Below are 6043 nucleotides of genomic sequence, written 5' to 3'. Positions count from 1 at the left end.
AATATATTTACCTTATACTATCCTTCCCAACCCCCTCCTAAAGTGCAGTTCTGTATAAAAATTGAGAAATATTAATGTGATATACAAAACATTTGCGGTGGTCAAATTTATTGAAAGCTGAAGGCCAAAATTTGGTATCAAATAATAATAATACATTTTTACAATCCTATTAGCAGAGGCTTTGAAATGCCTCATAAAATTGCGTAATTTTAAAGTCGAAGCCCCTGCAAAGGCCATTTTTGTTTTTTCTCTGAAACCAAACTTGATTGTAAAATCCATACAGAAGGAAAAAAAAAATGTATAAACTTTCTTTTGGATATCTTCAGAGGTGTTAACTTTGAGAATAGCTGTTTGGATTTGTTTGTTCCAATTTCTTCTTTCTATGGAAACATGGAATCTGGTCATTGAGTATGAAACTGTACAGTGTTTGATAACTAAAGCTCATTCTTTCTTTCTTTTGTGGATGTTTTATCTTTTTGTAATCTTTGTGTAATATTTCCGTTTCTTCCATCATTCATATTTAACCATTGAGTTAGTCCTCTTTCAGGCGAGGCAAAAGACACGAGTGAAGGATTTGATGGACTTGTACATGTGATAGTAAATGGGTTACCTGCTCCCTGTGAGGGAAAGTGGAACAGATTGTTGACACAATGCCCACACAAGGTGCTTAAGGCTTTGTTCCAGGCTCGTTTCATGAGGTGACCCATGTTGCTGAGTCTATCTAAAGGGCAAGATGTTCAGTCTTATGCAACAGGCCGTTGGGTTTGGCTCGGCCTGAGCAGTCACATGCAAAAGATGAGTGGCAAGGTCAACCCACAACTCTTAATTGTCCAATGTGCACTCAGCACATGATGCTCGCAGGGATCTGAGAGTTTTTGGGCCACCGAGAGTGACGGTTTTGCATGTGACATGATCCCCAAACAGTCACTCACAGTATTCAGATAAGTGCTAAAAACAGAATTCCCCCACTGTCCCGCTTCGTATGCTGGAAAATAACAACATAGCGCAGGAAAAAGGGTCTCGTTGTGGGACAGAGGGGTTTTGTGCTCCCTGCGGTCCACGGGATGCTATCATCAGCTCCTGTATTAAGAATGACTAAGGCGGGGGAAGGTCACGAGATGCTATGTGTCATCCAGCAGTGAACAACAGAATTGCTCAGTGGACAGAGCTGCTCCAGCGACATCACTTCCTGTCAATCCAAAACGGAGCAGTGGTGGCTTTTTGCATTTCAAAATAACTTGAGAGAGATGGGTACTTCAGGAGAAAAAGCACCATATTATTTAATGAAGGGTTATAATTGAATCACTTCAAGTGTTACATTAGAAAGTCTCTGACTTTTCATTGCTTAACCATGTTATTGCAAAGGAAGAGCCATATTGAAGTCCTCTTTAGGAACAAGCCTTTCAGGCCAAGTGCGAAGTGCTCAAATGTGCTACAAAATTGTGACATTTTTGACCAGCCACCAAACTCGCTGTGCCACATTTGATGGTATTACACTGGAGCAAACACTGTGAAAGTCAGCTAAGCTAAGTTAGCTTGTCAGAATTGAGTTCTCCACCCTCTTGATCCAGTGTCGGGATGCACTGTGCTCCAAAGTATAGCGCTGACCTTAAGTACGCTAACAACTCCCCGCACTTAGGTTTAATAAGACCCCGCAATCATTTAACTGAGAAAACTTCTTGCTACGCTGCGAGACCCGTTGTTTGCGAGCGCTAGGACAAGTGAGCGTTGCGCGCAGCGAGAACACTTAAGGTGCTGAGAAGCCCGTGATACCTTAACCTCAATTCCTCGTCCCCTAACGTTGTTCGGCTTCACACACCATCGAGCTCTTTCATGACCATGAGAGGTGAGATTTAGGCTTTGTGTGGGTAATATCTGTAGCTGAGTCCTTAGCCAGTAGATTTCAATCTCAGCCTGTCCCATTACTTTGTGTTTTTTTTCCTGTGTATGCATATGTATCTTTCTGCCTTGATTATGAAGAAATATATCTATTTTTTGTAATTGTTCTTCTCGGATGTGCCATAAATCATGTTTTCTTGCACAATGTTAATATTTTGTGGATATTGCTGTTTAAAAATGATGATATCGGAAAAAGTAGATGAAATAATAAAATAAAGACAAAATGTTACACTGCATTGATGTGGATCTGTTCATTAAACATGCTTGACTGATTTGTTCTAAGCAAATGGTGTCACACAAACGATTATCTGACCTTGGTGTGGTAAGGTACAATTTATGGAAACACACTAACTTTTTTATTTATTTATGAAATATGTTGTTCAAATATGTTTAGTCCCATTTGTATTAATCCTGAAATGACCAAATTAATTTGCAAAAGTAATGATTGTTTTCAAACAGGTTTCCCAAACAATCTATCCATCTATCTGTCTATCCATCCATCTATCCATCGATCATCTATCTATCTATCTTTTATTTCTGCTCTTATTTCTTTTTTTAATTGCTTTTACTGCTTATTTTTCTGTTCTATCTTTCTATCATCTATCTATCTTTTATTTCTACTCTTATTTCTTCTTTTTAATCATTACATTACCGTGTTTATTTTTTTCTGCACAATAATTATTAGACTACAGCAATAAGAACATATTGTTTTCTAAAGTTTGAATAATATGAATAATCATAAGAAAATAATTTAGCTCAAATATCATGTCAACTATTTCTGTAACAATTTAAGCGTGAATGGATGTTATATGTAAAAAAACCAAATAATTCCATAGAAATATCACATTAATTCACTTGTGAATAGTTTCTTGTTCAACACACAGTAGTAAAATTATGCTTCATGGTGATACTCTGTTTAGAGACATACCAGATGGCAATGTTGTGAACCAATATTGCAGTATCTGTGAAAAATACGGGTTAAACAAATTATCGATTTATCAAAAAAAAAAAATAAAAAAAAATAACCCTTCACATTTAAGATTTAAGGGCACATACTTTGCAATGCATTTTTATGTCATTCATGCTATGCACCTTTTGGAATAGATGAGATCTTATATAATACTCCTGATCTTATGATTTTCATTTTAGACTTGCACAAATATTCCTAATGACAGCGTCTACAACAAATCTCCCGATCTCTGTTTTTGTGCACTAGATGTTGTAGGTCACCTTGTAAGTCACTGTTCTACAGCACAACTATATTTTTTTTAAAAAGACATGAAAGAGAGGTGCAAAAATAAAATTGGAACAGTCTGTTCAAATAAAGCCAGAGTGACTCAGCCAACCAGCAGCTGGTAAATGGTAAACAACCAGGAGCAGCATGTGAGAGAGCGTGACTGTGTTCTCGTAGTATTCTTCCCTGACATGTGAGTATGAAGGGAGTGGAGTCCGAGCATGTGTCAAATACACATTAAAGGAAAGTGCTGGGTAGGGCCTAAACACCTCAGCTGCTCTTTTCAGGGGAGAACAACAGAGCTCAGGGTGGTACATGAAACTGGGGATGTTACATAAGTGGCGTGTGTGTGTGGGCAGACATTGACAACTAGGAAAAAGTGTGCTTGAGGTCAATATATGGGGACATTTGTTTTGGCATGCACTTGCTCTTTTAATCTGCTGCAAAAAAAACCTGATCTTTATGCACAAGGCTTGAAAGGAAAACATACAGCAGGGTGGGGCAGAAAATACAAGGGGGATTATGAGGGACAGACAGTGTTTTTGTGGTGGAAAAATGACAGTGACCACCATCAGCTGTTGTTGTTTTGCACGCTGCAAAGGTGTTGGTTTTTCTAGGATCGAGAATGTATCATTAACACACAGTTGCAAAGCAATAGTTAACGTCTTAAGGGCTTAAGACTGATCCGTGAGCATGTGCAAGTGTATGCATGCTTGCCTTTGTTTACTACGACTAGTGTGCTGCAGACACTGGAAAAACCGCCTGTCGGACAGAGCGGCCAAAACAGAGCAAAACAAAGTTTCAGCCAAGCAGAGGATTGTATAACTTTTTTGACGGTTCTTAATTTCTAGAATGCATTTTGACTTGATTCAACTTCAACAACAACAGAAATAAGAATCATTAGATATAGTTTAGGAGTGTTGAGAGAAATATTTCATGATGTGAATTGCATTTTAATAATGAGGTATGCTAGGGATACATATTGCTGATCAGCCAATATTAGTTATTATGCTATATAAAATATTATGTAATTTTAAAATTACATTTAATGCAATAACATTATATTTCTATAATATTATAATTCTATAATCGGCACAATCATTATATTAAAATTGTGAAATATTATTATAATTTAAAATAACCGTTTTCTATGTTGAGGCGAGACACCCCAGGTGAATAGGGTAAAAAGAAAAAAACCTAATAAATATCACCATACTTCATCAGTTGATTGATTACATTAATAATAGCAAACATTTTTTGTATTACATGTTTTCTGAAATGAGGTGTTGTCTAATTAAATATGCACTAATTTGCATACATTTCTAGAACAAAAATCAGAACATTGGATGAAGTCAGTTTTAAAATTATTGTTTCATTTATTTGATATATTAGAGCCAAAGGTTTTTACAGAGGGGATATTGGATTTCTATCACTCCACAAATCAGAAAATACTGTCAACAGCCAAAAATAATTAAATATTCACAATTTTTTAAGGAATAAAATGTTGTATATAATCAGGAAGATTATATATGAACAAACCCCTTTGTAAAAACCTTCATACTATAGATAAGAATAAAACTGTAAAGTTTGGTGTTTGCAAGTGTTACTGAAGTGGACATTTCTGGCTCAATATAGGAGGAAAAACTCATTTCGAGAAAACGGCCTTTATAATTGAAATCTAGATGCAAATAGATCAAGTGCTCTAAAAGATACAAAAGTGTATGGATGTTTTCTGTCCACTAGTCTGAAAAAAAAAACACTATGAAAAGCCAAAAAGCCCCAAATCTCAAAATTGACAGCATGAAAAATAAAAATAAACAGTTTTTGCCTGTAGGGTCTCCCCTTAAAATATTTTAACATGTAATTTATCTCTGTGATGCAAAGCTGAATATTCAGCATCATATTACTCCAGTCTTCAGTGTCACATGATCCTTCAGAAATCATTCTAATATGCTGATTTGCTGCTAAAGTAACATTTATTATTATTATTATTATTATCATCAATGTGCTGCTTGATATTTTTGTGGAAAATATGATGCATTTTTCAGGATTCTTTGATTAATAGAAAGTTCAAAAGAACACAAGGCAATGTAAAGGGGTTTACTGTCTATCTGTTTAATATGTCCTTGCTGAATAAATGCAGTAATTTCTTTAAAAAAGACAACAACAATACAATAAAACAAAAACTAACTGACTCCCAAAAATTGCCTTTGATATTGGATCTTTTAGTCCTGTCATCTAACGCTCATTTATAATCTTTAAAAATGCCTAGAATCTAAAAAAGACTGTTAAACATAATTTTTAGCACATCTAAAAATGAATATATATTTTTCACTGCACAATACAATCTTGTGAGGCATAATCGCTTTATAGCATTTAATTTGTGATGTTTGTAGAGTTTTTAGAACGTTTTATTATTATTTTTGACAAAATAGTAGCCTTTTATCAGCCATTTATCTGTTATCCATAACATGAAACTAATTATCAGATTATTAATATCAGCCAAACTCTTAATATCAGTGCTTCCCTGTACAATGCAAATATACACTTTACAGAACAGCAAAAGATGGGATTTGCAAATGTTCAGTAATGTTGCCTGGCAACATCTCTTAAAAGGTTGCCCTGTGTATCGACAGTATATAAAGAGTGATAATGATTCATATACTTTCATTGCAACTAAGAGCGTACAGTATGTTAGTGCTGGCTTGCGATACGCAGATAAGGGGACAGTTGGGCAGCATGACTAAATCATTCGGTCAGCATTCTGCATGATTTTAGCGATGGTGGTATTTTGAATGGCTTTACGTCAGCCGTACACAGAACACGCTTTTATTACGATATCAGTCAATCAAAGCAGACGTTCCCCGAGCCTGTTGTCTGCCCTGCACAAACCTGATGTTGGAGGGGGCG

Source organism: Rhinichthys klamathensis, unplaced genomic scaffold (genome assembly GCF_029890125.1).
Source record: "Rhinichthys klamathensis goyatoka isolate OS25496 unplaced genomic scaffold, OSU_Roscu_1.1 h1tg000446l_1, whole genome shotgun sequence".
In the NCBI taxonomy this organism is placed as follows: domain Eukaryota; kingdom Metazoa; phylum Chordata; class Actinopteri; order Cypriniformes; family Leuciscidae; genus Rhinichthys; species Rhinichthys klamathensis.
Note: the sequence above shows the minus strand (reverse complement) of the source record.